Source organism: Loxodonta africana, chromosome 6, assembly GCF_030014295.1.
Source record: "Loxodonta africana isolate mLoxAfr1 chromosome 6, mLoxAfr1.hap2, whole genome shotgun sequence".
NCBI lineage: Eukaryota > Metazoa > Chordata > Mammalia > Proboscidea > Elephantidae > Loxodonta > Loxodonta africana.
Window position 1 is genome coordinate 81,933,620 of NC_087347.1, and position 14,308 is coordinate 81,947,927.

The 14,308-nt window shown below is 38.6% G+C and overlaps 1 protein-coding gene across 1 annotated transcript in view; it reads left to right on the forward strand.

Moving 5' to 3' along the window:
• Positions 1-14,308, forward strand: part of SLC38A11 (solute carrier family 38 member 11) — a 66,257-nt gene that overhangs the window by 33,930 nt on the left and 18,019 nt on the right. The gene's annotated exons all lie outside the window — the stretch shown is intronic.

Here is a 14,308-nt window from a genome sequence, read left to right on the forward strand (position 1 = left end):
AGGCTACTCCCATGCTAGCAAAATTTGTTAACTTATTTTCTAGAATATCATTTGACTCCACCTATTCTTAGGCTTTGGAGGTTTTGGAGACCTGGTGGCTCAGTGGCTAAGAGCTCAGCTGCTAACCAAAAGGTCAGAAGTTCCAATCCACCAGACACTCCTTGGAAACCCTATGGGGCAGTTCTAACCTGTCCTTACAGGATCACTATGAGCCGGAATTCACTCGATGACAACGGGTTTGGTTTTGCTTATTCTTAGGTTCTGCGGCACTATTGGGCTAGATTGCCTACCTAAAGCAGCATAAAGCAGCATCGTAGAAGCATTATTTGACTGAAGCCTACATAAAAATAGGAAAAACATCTACAAGACAATACATTCTCTGGGAAGATTACTTAGACCAGTCACTCTAAGTATTAGTGGAACCATAGGAACAGCCTAGGCTGTTCAATGTTAAGTATTCATTCCACCAATTATTTTTATAAATGGCAGCCTTAATGAGATTTCTCACCTTTATGCTATTTCCAGTTATAAGCCAGACTGGTCACTAGTACAGACTCACAAGCAAAGAACAAAAATAGAACAAACTGTTCTTGTAGTCAATAAGTGTTTATTAAATGCCTGCTGATGCCAGTTACTTCTCTAGATAATGCCAAGATGAAGAAAACAGTCCCTGACCTCAGATTCCTGTAGCTCATGGAGAGGGGAATAGACATATGAAAGATCATCTCAGTATAATATTTAATAGAATTAGAAGCAGGGTGCTGTAGAAACAGAGGAAAGGCCTTAAGCCCAGCCTGCTCAGGGAGGTAGTGTTTCAGGATAAGACAATATCTAATCTGCTGCTGGAAACATTTGTAGGTATTACTTGGATCAGAAGGGGCAGTTGGAAGCTGTTTGTTGGCAGAAATGTGTGAGGCCTACAGGTGTGATATATGAAAGAGCAGAAGCAGTTCAAGGTTCTAACATTAGGAAGTTCTTGAAGGAGAAGAGTACTTTGCCATTGATTGAAGGAGCTAATATGTAAAAATAAAGGAGTCTTCCTTGATAATTTTCTTAAAAACTGTATCTTGCTTTCATATTTTTTTCTGATTTGATTTTATCATAATTTTAACATCCATTCCTCTAATTTGATTTTATCATAATTTTAACATCTGTCATGTCTCCATATTGTCTATTTCGAAAAAGCGCTGAAAATGGTCACCCATTGTCTCCCCTAACCCCCATCATCACCACCTGTATGGCTTCTATGCTTAGGAAGTGACCAGAGTTTTGGTGATGTTGAGTTGAAAGTTCAGCTAAAGTGTAAAAGGAGATGAGTCTAAAGAGGTTGGCAGAGCCCAAGATGGTAGGAAAGCTTTATGTGTAGTGCTAAGAAACTTGAATTTTCAGCTGATGGGACACTGAAAGTTCTTAAGAAGATCAGGTCTCCATTCTAATTGTACTTCTTTTGCTGCAGAGGCGAGGAATAGGTTAGGGGTATAAAGACCTAGAAGAAAGCTTTAGCAAGTGTCCATGCAAAAAGACAACTGCAAATATATAAGGGCAAGGCTGGTGGAAATAAGCAGGAAAAATTCAAGTAATTTTAAGCTAACAAAGTCAGTAGGTGTTAGTGACTGATGAGGGGAATGAGGCAGCAGGAATTTGCTCAGGTGACCAGATTAGACAGACTGGTAAAAGGTCCAGAACTTACCACCAGAGGAAGAAAATGGAAGAGTCCGTCAATAAGCATTTATTAAACGCCAGCTAGGGTCAGTCACTTTCCTAGGTACGGGGGTTGCAAAACGGAATGTAGGAGAATCCCTCCCTGCAGATTTCTTATAGCTTCTAGGGTCACTATGAGTGGGAATTTACTTGGCAGAACACAGCAACAACAACATGGTTGGGGGGAGGGGATTTGGATAAACACATTAAAGATACTCCCAATAGAGTTATTAATAAAATTTTGAGTGAAATGCTATGGAAACATAGAGGAAGGTCCCCAGCTTTTTTTTTTTTTTTGATTTCATTTTTTTTTTTTATTAACTTTTATTAAGCTTCAAGTGAGCGTTTACAAATCCAATCAGTCTGTCACATATAAGTTTACATACATCTCACTCCCTACTCCCACTTGCTCTCCCCCTCTTGAGTCAGCCCTTTCCGTCTCTCCTTTCGTGACAATTTTGCCAGCTTCCCTCTCTCTCTATCCTCCCATCCCCCCTCCAGACAAGAGCTGCCAACACAATCTCAAGTGTCCACCTGATATAATTAGCTCACTCTTCATCAGCGTCTCTCTCCCACCTGCTGACCAGTCCCTTTCATGTCTGATGAGTTGTCTTCGGGGATGGTTCCTGTCCTGTGCCAACAGAAGGTCTGGGGACCATGGCCGCCGGGATTCCTCTAGTCTCAGTCAGACCATTAAGTTTGGTCTTTTTATGAGAATTTGGGGTCTGTATCCCACTGATCTCCTGCTCCCTCAGGGGTCCTCTGCTGTGCTCCCTGTCAGGGCAGTCATCGATTGTGGCCGGGCACCAACTAGTTCTTCTGGTCTCAGGATGATGTAGGTCTCTGGTTCATGTGGCCCTTTCTGTCTCTTGGGCTCTTAGTTGTCGTGTGGCCTTGGTGTTCTTCATTTTCCTTTGCTCCAGGTGGGTTGAGACCAATTGATGCATCTTAGATGGCCGCTTGTTAGCATTTAAGACCCCAGACGCCACATTTCAAAGTGGGATGCAGAATGATTTCATAATAGAATTATATTGCCAATTGACTTAGAAGTCCCCGCAAACCATGTTCCCCAGACCCCCGCCCTTGCTCCGCTGACCTTTGAAGCATTCATTTTATCCTGGAAACTTCTTTGCTTTTGGTCCAGTCCAATTGAGCTGACCTTCCATGTATTGAGTGTTGTCTTTCCCTTCACCTAAAGCAGTTCTTATCTACTGATTAATCAATAAAAAACCCTCTCCCACCCTCCCTCCCTCCCCGCCTCGTAACCACAAAAGTATGTGTTCTTCTCAGGTTTACTATTTCTCAAGATCTTATAATAGTGGTCTTATACAATATTTGTCCTTTTGCCTCTGACTGATTTCGCTCAGCATAATGCCTTCCAGGTTCCTCCATGTTATGAAATGTTTCAGAGATTCGTCACTGTTCTTTATCGATGCGTAGTATTCCATTGTGTGAATATACCACAATTTATTTACCCATTCATCCGTTGATGGACACCTTGGTTGCTTCCAACTTTTTGCTATTGTAAACAGAGCTGCAATAAACATGGGTGTGCATATATCTGTTTGTATGAAGGCTCTTGTATCTCTAGGGTATATTCCTAGGAGTGGGATTTCTGGGTTGTATGGTAGTTCTATTTCTAACTGTTTAAGATAACGCCAGATAGATTTCCAAAGTGGTTGTACCATTTTACATTCCCACCAGCAGTGTATGAGAGTTCCAATCTCTCCGCAGCCTCTCCAACATTTATTATTTTGTGTTTTTTGGATTAATGCCAGCCTTGCTGGTGTGAGGTGGAATCTCATCATAGTTTTAATTTGCATTTCTCTAATGGCTAATGATCGAGAGCATTTTCTCATGTATCTGTTGGCTGCCTGAATATCTTCTTTAGTAAAATGTGTGTTCATATCCTTTGCCCACGTTTTGATTGGGTTGTTTGTCTTTTTGTGGTTGAGTTTTGACAGAATCATGTAGATTTTAGAGATTAGGCAGCTGGTCGGAGATGTCATAGCTGAAAATTCTTTCCCAGTCTGTAGGTGGTCTTTTTACTCTTTTGGTGAAGTCTTTAGATGAGCATAGGTGTTTGATTTTTGGGAGCTCCCAGTTATCGGGTTTCTCTTCATCATTTTTGGTAATGTTTTGTATTCTGTTTATGCCTTGTATTAGGGCTCCTAGGGTTGTCCCAATTTTCTCTTCCATGATCTTTATCGTTTTAGTCTTTATATTTAGGTCTTTGATCCACTTGGAGTTAGTTTTTGTGCATGGTGTAAGGTATGGGTCCTGTTTCATTTTTTTGCAAATGGATATCCAGTTATGCCAGCACCATTTGTTAAAAAGGCTATCTTTTCCCCAATTAATTGACACTGGTCCTTTGTCAAATATCAGCTGCTCATACGTGGATGGATCTATGTCTGGGTTCTCAATTCTGTTCCATTGGTCTATGTGCCTGTTGTTGTACCAGTACCAGGCTGTTTTGACTACTGTGGCTGTATAATAGGTTCTGAAATCAGGTAAAGTGAGGCCTCCCACTTTCTTCTTCTTTTTCAGTAGTGCTTTGCTTATCGGGGGCTTCTTTCCCTTCCATATGAAATTGGTGATTTGTTTCTCTATCCCCTTAAAATATGACGTTGGAATTTGGATCGGAAGTGCGTTAAATGTATAGATGGCTTTTGGTAGAATAGACATTTTTACTATGTTAAGTCTTCCTATCCATGAGCAAGGTATGTTTTTCCACTTAAGTATGTCCTTTAGAATTTCTTGTAGTAGAGCTTTGTAGTTTTCTTTGTATAGGTCTTTTACATCCTTGGTAAGATTTATTCCTAAGTATCTTATCTTCTTGGGGGCTACTGTGAATGGTATTGATTTGGTGATTTCTTCTTCGGTGTTCTTTTTGTTGATGTAGAGGAATCCAAGTGATTTTTGTATGTTTATTTTATAACCTGAGACTCTGCCAAACTCTTCTATTAGTTTCAGTAGTTTTCTGGAGGATTCCTTAGGGTTTTCTGTGTATATAATCATGTCATCTGCAAATAGTGATAACTTTACTTCTTCCTTGCCAATCCGGATATCTTTTATTTCTTTGTCTAGCCTAATTGCCCTGGCTAGGACTTCCAGCACGATGTTGAATAAGAGCGGTGATAAAGGGCATCCTTGTCTGGTTCCCGTTCTCAAGGGAAATGCTTTCAGGTTCTTTCCATTTAGAGTGATATTGGCTGTTGGCTTTGCATAGATGCCCTTTATTATGTTGAGGAATTTTCCTTCAATTTCTATTTTGGTAAGAGTTTTTATCATAAATGGGTGTTGGCCTTTGTCAAATGCCTTTTCTGCATCAATTGATAAGATCATGTGGTTTTTGTCTTTTGTTTTATGTATGTGATGGATTACATTAATGGTTTTTCTGGTATTAAACCAGCCTTGCATACCTGGTATAAATCCCACTTGATCAGGGTGAATTATTTTTTTTGATGTGTTGTTGGATTCTATTGGCTAGAATTTTGTTGAGGATTTTTGCATCTATGTTCATGAGGGATATAGGTCTATAATTTTCTTTTTTTGTAATGTCTTTACCTGGTTTTGGTATCAGGGAGATGGTGGCTTCATAGAATGAGTTGGGTAGTATTCCGTCATTTTCTATGCTTTGGAATACCTTCAGAAGTAGTGGTGTTAACTCTTCTCTGAAAGTTTGGTAAACTCTGCAGTGAAGCCGTCCGGGCCAGGGCTTTTTTTTGTTGGGAGTTTTTTGATTACCGTTTCAATCTCTCTTTTTGTTATGGGTCTATTTAGTTGTTCTACTTCTGAATGTGTTAGTTTAGGTAGGTAGTGTTTTTCCAGGAATTCATCCATTTCTTCTAGGTTTGCAAATTTGTTAGAGTACAATTTTTCATAATAATCTGAAATGATTCTTTTAATTTCATTTGGTTCTGTTGTGATGTGGTCCTTCTCGTTTCTTATTCGGGTTATTTGTTTCCTTTCTTGTATTTCTTTAGTCAGTCTAGCCAATGGTTTATCAATTTTGTTAATTTTTTCAAAGAACCAGCTTTTGGCTTTGTTAATTTTTTCAATTGTTTTTCTGTTCTCTAATTCATTTAGTTCAGCTCTAATTTTTATTATTTGTTTTCTTCTGGTGCCTGATGGATTCTTTTGTTGCTCAGTTTCTATTTGTTCAAGTTGTAGGGACAGTTCTCTGATTTTGGCTCTTTCTTCTTTTTGTATGTGTGCATTTGTCGATATAAATTGGCCTCTGAGCACTGCTTTTGCTGTGTCCCAGAGGTTTTGATAGGAAGTATTTTCATTCTCGTTGCTTTCTATGAATTTCCTTATTCCCTCCTTGATGTCTTCTATAACCCAGTCTTTTTTCAGGAGGGTATTGTTCATTTTCCAAGTATTTGATTTCTTTTCCCTAGTTTTTCTGTTATTGATCTCTAGTTTTATTGCCTTGTGGTCTGAGAAGATGCTTTGTAATATTTCGATGTTTTGGACTCTGCAAAGGTTTGTTTTATGACCTAATATGTGGTCTATTCTAGAGAATGTTCCATGTGCGCTAGAAAAAAAAGTATATTTTGCAGCAGTTGGGTGGAGAGTTCTGTATAAGTCAATGAGGTCAAGTTGGTTGATTGTTGTAATTAGATCTTCTGTGTCTCTATTGAGCTTCTTACTGGATGTCCTGTCCTTCTCTGAAAGTGGTGTGTTGAAGTCGCCTACTATAATTGTGGAGGTATCTATCTCACTTTTCAATTCTGTTAAAATTTGATTTATGTATCTTGCAGCCCTGTCATTGGGTGCATAAATATTTAATATGGTTATGTCTTCCTGATCAATTGTCCCTTTTATCATTATATAGTGTCCTTCTTTATCCTTTGTGGTGGATTTAAGTCTAAAGTCTATTTTGTCAGAAATTAATATTGCTACTCCTCTTCTTTTTTGCTTATTGTTTGCTTGATATATTTTTTTCCATCCTTTGAGTTTTAGTTTGTTTGTGTCTCTAAGTCTAAGGTGTGTCTCTTGTAGGCAGCATATAGATGGATCGTGTTTCTTTATCCAGTCCGTGACTCTCTGTCTCTTTATTGGTGCATTTAGTCCATTTACATTCAGCGTAATTATAGATAAATAAGTTTTTAGTGCTGTCACTTTGATGCCTTTTTATGTGTGTTGTTGGCCATTTCATTTTTCCACATACTTTTTTGTGCTGAGGCATTTTTCTTAGTAAATTGTGAGATCCTCATTTTCATAGTGTTTGACTTTATGTTAGTTGAGTCGTTACGTTTTTCTTGGCTTTTATCTTGAGTTATAGAGTTGTTATACCTTTTTGTGGTTACCTTATTATTTACCCCTATTTTTCTAAGTAAAAACCTAACTTGTGTTGTTCTATATCGCCTTGTATCACTCTCCATGTGGCAGTTCAATGCCTCCTGTATTTAGTCCCTCTTTTTGATTATTGTGATCTTTTACCTATTGACTTCCATGATTCCCTGTTATGTGTATTTTTTTTTTAATTAATCTTAATTTGTTTGTTTTTGTGATTTCCCTATTTGAGTTGATATCAGGACGTTCTGTTTTGTGACCTTGTGTTGTGCTGATATCTGATATTATTGGTTCTCTGACCAAACAATATCCTTTAGTATTTCTTGTAGCTTTGGTTTGGTTTTTGCAAATTCTCTAAACTTGTGTTTATCTGTAAATATCTTAATTTCTCCTTCATATTTCAGAGAGAGTTTTGCTGGATATATGATCCTTGGCTGGCAGTTTTTCTCCTTCAGTGTTCTGTATATGTCGTCCCATTCCCTTCTTGCCTGCATGGTTTCTGCTGAGTAGTCTGAACTTATTCTTATTGATTCTCCCTTGAAGGAAACCTTTCTTTTCTCCCTGGCTGCTTTTAAAATTTTCTGTTTATCTTTGGTTTTGGCAAGTTTGATGATAATATGTCTTGGTGTTTTTCTTTTTGGATCAATCTTAAATGGGGTTCGATGAGCATCTTGGATAGATATCCTTTCGTCTTTCATGATGTCAGGGAAGTTTTCTGTCAGGAGTTCTTCAACTATTTTCTCTGTGTTTTCTGTCCCCCCTCCCTGTTCTGGGACTCCAATCACCCACAGGTTATCCTTCTTGATAGAGTCCCACATGATTCTTAGGGTTTCTTCATTTTTTTTAATTCTTTTATCTGATTTTTTTTTCAGCTATGTTGATGTTGATTCCCTGGTCCTCCAGATGTCCCAGTCTGCATTCTAATTGCTCGAGTCTGCTCCTCTGACTTCCTATTGCGTTGTCTAATTCTGTAATTTTATTGTTAATCTTTTGGATTTCTACATGCTGTCTCTCTATGGATTCTTGCAACTTATTAATTTTTCCACTATGTTCTTGAATAATCTTTTTGAGTTCTTCAACAGTTTTATCGGTGTGTTCCTTGGCTTTTTCTGCAGTTTGCCTTATTTCATTTGTGATGTCTTGAAGCATTCTGTAAATTAGTTTTTTATATTCTGTATCTGATAATTCCAGGATTGTATCTTCAATTGGGAAAGATTTTGATTTTTTTGTTTGGGGGGTTGGAGAAGCTGTCATGGTCTGCTTCTTTAAGTGGTTTGATATGGATTGTTGTCTCCGAGCCATCACTGGGAAACTAGTTTTTCCAGAAAATCCGCTAAAAAAAAATGCAGTCAGATCCCTATCAGAGTTCTCCCTCTGGCTCAGGCTATTCAGATGTTAATGAAGCCGCCTGGGGAGGGTGGGGGAGGGAACAGAGAGATAGGAGAGTAGCACCTCAGAATATAGCCAGAGTTGCTTGTCTTGCTTGGAATGACTATTATATCTGAGATTCCCGGGGGGCGCGTCGCTTATGTGTGCTCGTTGCGTGGAGATTGCCCCCGGGGGGTCTGGCCCGCTGGAGTCACGGTCAGATCCTCCGCTTCCAGCCCCACGCCCAGCGTCAAGGCTCCCCTACTGGGACGGTGCACTCTCGACTCCAAAATCAGTCGCTGCCTCCCGGGTACTTCTCGTCCCTCCAGCCGCATTGCCGTGCCGCCTCCGCGAACCAGTTGGGCCGCCTCCCAGGGTTAGTTCAGGTGGGTGGAGCAGCTCCCCGTGCTTGTGCCGTGACCAAGTGTCCCGGCTGGGACGCTGTTCTCCCCGCTCCAATACCAGTCGCTGCCTCCCGGGGACTTCTCCTACCGGCTGCGTCCCCATGCCGCCCGCGCGACACGGCTGGGCCCCTTCCCGGGGTTAGTTCAGGGGGGGTGGAGCAGCTCTCCGTGTTTATGCCGTACCTGCGTCCAGTCCAAATCCCAGCGGGATGGTTCCCCAGCTAGGACGCTGCTCTCCCCGTTCCAAGACCAGTCACTGCCTCCCGGGGACTTCTACCAGCTGTGTCCCACGCCGTCCTCGGAACCGGCTGGTCCCCCTCCCGGGGTTAGTTCAGGGGGGTGGAACAGCTCTCTGTGCTTGTGCCGTACCTGACTGGTACGCTGGCTCCAGGCTCTGAAAACAGTCGCTGCTTCCCCGTATTAGTTCGTTCTCCGTCTCTAAATCTGTGTTTGTTGTTCAGGGTTCGTAGATTGTTATGTATGTGATCGATTCACTTGTTTTTCCGTGTCTTTGTTGTAAGAGGCATCCGAGGTAGCGTCTGCCTAGTCCGCCATCTTGGCTCCGCCTCCCCGGCTTTTTTGTAAGTTAGTGACAGAATAGAAAAAGAAGCAAATCTGGCAAAAAAAATACAGCAAATTTCTGATATTTTGGTTTCTTGAGTTTGATTAACCTTTGGTGGGGTGGAAAGAGGAAGAAAGAGGAAAAATCACCTGGAGTTTTGGAAATGCAAGCGTGGAGTCTAAGGGGATTGTGCAAGGACAGAATATAAGGTGAAAAGAAGCATAACCCAAGTAGAAATCTAATGGAAAACAGCTCTCTGGTGCTCACATCTTAAGTTATAGTTATTTTAATTAAAAAAAAAAAAGTTGCCATCGAGTCGATTCCGACTCATAGTGACCCTATAGGACAGAGTAGATCTGCCCCATAGAGTTTCCAAGGAGCACCTGGTGGATTCAAACTGCTGACCTTTAGGTTAGCAGCCGTAGCACTTAACCACTACGCCACCAGGGTTTCCGGAAAGCACAATAGAAAACATCAAAAACCCTAATTCTAACAATTTCTAACAACCTTCCGTTACACTCAAAGTGAAATCCTGCCCACCCAATCCTTTCTTTCTCATCGGGCCCAATCCACAGAGGTTAACACAGTTAACACCAATTTTTAGAGCCGACAGAGGAATTGGAGCCAGTGGTTAAAAAAAAAAAGACAGTAGGTGACAGAATAAGAATCAAAAGAGGTTGGTGTCTCAAATGGCAAAAAGGAAATATTTGTGATGTTTATGATGCCAACCTGTGCTAGCTTTTTATATGACTCATAAAAAAATATGTTTTGGCAAGAGTCAGCATAAAGGTTTATGTAAATTTTAACTGAAAATCAGCTTTTTTAAAAAACTTGTGTTTTAAAAATAATGGATCAGTTCTGATGTTTTGAGTGATTTCCAAGAAGAATTTTCCTGAATCACTTTATGTTTTCACATAAACCGCAATTGCCTATAGAACAAAATCAGGATAAAAGTGAGCTGGGAGAATGTAGAAGAGAGCTGTCATCTGATACCAGAGCTGGGGAAATTGGGCAAGTCTGTGTTTAATGGCTTGTGATGTGACAGGAAACGCAGAGCCTTTGTTTGCACGCCAGCCAGAGCACTTAACTCTGGGATGTGTCTAGTTGAAGAGGTTAATGTGTGAGTTTCTCTCAACAAAAATGTAGGCTTTGCCGAGATTGTGTGATTTGGAAGGTGCCTGTGTTTAGCAGAAAACAGTTTGGACAGGTGCCATAGAGAGACACGATGTTAATTGCCCCTCCTAATCCAGAGGTCTAATGTTCTGAGGATGAGAGGCAATCACTCGGAAGCTTGTTTTCCTAAGTCTGTGAGGACTGAAGATACATTTGGTAGGGCTTGCTTCCCACTGCTTTGCCTTATTACTACCCAGCTGTTGTAAGGATAAGGAGGTGGTTGTCTTTCAAAACAGTATGAAATGCCTCGCTCAAAAATTCGAACTGTGACAATTTTGCAAAATGAGTTTAACTCTTCATAACCTCGTCCACACTATTCTCCCTCTCCAAAAAAAAAAAAAAATTCTGACAAGTATATGGCTAAATATACATCTAGATTTTTCAGGATAAGAGAAGTGATCATTCTTTTAAAAAATATTTGTCAAAGGGGGGCAGGCATTTGCTATTTCAAGGCTGAAAACTGCTACAAAGCAGTCCCTATCAAATCTTTATCTGCAATAAATCAAAAGCCCGTTGCCACTGAGTCAATTCCGACTCCTAGCGACTGTATAGGACAGAGTAGAACTGCCCTTTAGGGTCATCCACAATAGACTATCATATTTAAAACTTGATTCATTTCTCTTTCTTATTATTAAGTTATACTCATTTCTTTCCCCAGAGGTTAACTATACTTGTTATTTCAAATCATTCCTGTTTGCTCTTTTATACTTTTATTATGCATTTATGTGTTGAAAGCAATATAGAGTATTGATTAGTATATTTGCAAAATGTACATAACTTTTCAACTTCTCAACATTGGTATTGTTGTATTAGGTGTGAAATGCTCTTTTTTGTGAATTTTATTTTAATTTCTCTAATTATTAAGGAGGTTTGATCAACTTTTTACATATTTATTGGCATTCTCATTTCCTTTTCTATCAGTTGTTCATTGTGTATTAGATTATTTTTTCTTATTCACTTGCAAGAGTGTTTAACATACACTGGATAATAACCCTTTCTTGGCCATATGTAAAATAAATCTCATCTCCCAATTTTTTTTTTTAACTTTGTCTCTGGATTATTTTATTTTACAGAAGTTTTCCATTTAACTTCCATTGATTTGATCATATTTTTCAATATTGTCCTTTATAGTTTTTGCTTTCATGACTTTTTGAAAGAAATCCTTTTCTTCCTCAATATCATATTTTATTCATTGAATTTAAATATTAATTTGAGGAGAATTGGAACCTATGTGGTATTGAACCTTCCTAGTCGTGTATTAGATACGGTATACCTCTTCATTTATTTGTGTATAATTATATAATTTTATCCATTAAGAACATACATATCTGTTGAAATATTTAGTGTTTTTGTTGTCACTATCATTTAAAAATATTTTAATTGCTTATTTATATACATCAACTGTTGATTTTTGTGTGTTCATTTTTTATTCAGTAAACTTGCTGAATACTGTTATTAATTCCAATGATTCTCTGACATTTTCTATGTCACAATTACATTGTGTACAAATCATTTGTTTCTCCCTTTCCAGTGCTTACACTTCTTATTATTTTATTGCATTAGTTACAAATTCTAGTAATTACTCTGGAAGCAGTGATAATGAACATTCTTATCTGGTTTCCACCTTTAATTGTGATGCTTCTAACTTTTCACTTTAAAATATGTCATTTGCTTTAAGTTTTGGTAGATAGTCTTTATCACGTTAAGAAAGTTCACTTTTCTTACTAGTTTGCTTAGCATGTTCATCCAAATAAGCATTGAATTTATATATTTTTCTACATATTTTGAAATGGTTATAAGCTTTTTCTTCCATTAATCTGTGGTAATTACATTAATACATTTTCTGTTATTAAACTATCCAGACATTTATATGAGCATCTTTCTTAGTCGTGACTTTTTTCTTATACAGTGCATGATTGCATTTGATAATATTTTATTTTGCATTTTAGCATCTCTATTTTTAAATCAGAACAGTCTGTAACTTCGCTTTGTTATCCAGCCTGGGTATCAATGTTACAGCAATCTCATAAAATTTTTTTCTTCTGTGGAACTGGTTGTTTCCAGAAATGATTATATCTGGAATTCAATCCATGCTATTTTATAGACGATCGGAAAGCCATAGTCAGTATCTCTTTCTCTTTCTCTAAATTTGGACACATGTATTTTTCCATCTGTAACAACTTTTTTTTTTATAAAATTTTTTTTTAATAAAATCACCGTCATGAAGATGAACACAGAAAATCCAAAAGTATATCTAGGCACTGTTTCACACCCCATTTTAGCTGGTAAAATGCTTAAGGAACCAAGTGGACAAAAAAAATAATAATAATAAGAGGAAGGAGAAAAATGAAAATCCTACGTTTTTATTAGTATTCAAGATTTGAAAGTAGGACACATCACAAGCTGTACTAAGGGGGACGGGGGAGGGCGACAACCACCGTGCAATATTTTTCATGTGCAAAAACCCTTACAGGAAAAGCATATACAACACATACGACATATCCGAAGGTTAGACAGTCTTTAAGTTTCCACAGCTATTAGTGCTGCCTGATCTAAGTCATTTTTTTTTAAAGAATTGTGTAAAAAATATGTTTTCCACATTAACAGTGGAGTTTGACAGGCAGGTTGCTGTTTTAATAATGACTGCAGTAAGAGTATTGCAGGCAGCAGGTGGCAGCAGCTCCCACTCAAAAAGCCATGGGAATTGAAGCAAGCCACGTTAGCCTCCCTTGCAAGCTAATCTGTCCGTAAAGCTCCTTTATGCATGGAAAGAAAGATAATATTATGCATAAACATCACTAACTCTGACGAAACAAACGGCACTATTTTGCGTCTTCTTTAAAAAAAAAAATTTTTTTTTTTTTTAGAAGAACGAAAGACTATGAAACAGGCAGATATAATCTTCAGGTTTCCTCTTTTTTATTTAAAACACCCAGTGCCTGCATGCTTTCTAGGGCACTTGCCCTGCTCCCCTCTTCTATCTTTATTCATTCTTTTGGGTGTCACTCAAACTTGACCTTCTTAGGGAGGCTGGCCGTACTTTTAGTCTTCTTACTACTTTTTATTAAATGACAGTAGATACTAATAACAATATTAATACATAATGATAATAATATTGAACCATTGCTGTTGAGTCAGTTCCGACTCTTAGTAACTCTATAGTATAGAGTAGAACTGCCCCATAGGGTTTCCAAGGAGCAACTGGTAGATTTGAACTGCCAACCTTTTGGTTAGCAGCCTGTACTCTTAACTACCATGCCACCAGGGCTCCACAACAATAGTTGTGACTATTTATTGAACATTTACTATATGCCAGGCCGTCTTCCAAAAGCTTTACATATTTTGCATAAACCACACAATAACTCAATGATTTAAGTAGTACTACTGTTATCCCCATTTTTGTTTACTGTTATCCCCATTTTGTATACATAGAATCTGAAGCACAGAGAGGTTAAGTAACTTGCCTAAGATCACACAATAAGTGGGGGGGACCAGAAGAACAACACAGGCTGTCTGATCTTGGAGCCTGTATTCTTCACCATCACTCAAGGATGAATTAATCAGGGAGACCAATCCCTGTCAGTATATCAGCTAGCAAATATTCTAATTCCTTTAGAAAAAAGACTGCTCAAGCTATTCGAAGTACACCTATTTCCAAAACTCCCTTGAGAGATATAACCACAGGTGAGAATTCGAGGCCACTGACAGTTCAGTATGGAAGAGATATTGGAATGGACAGACCAAGGAGACACATCTCAACTTCTTCACTTATTATCTGTGGACACTTGACAAGTTCCTT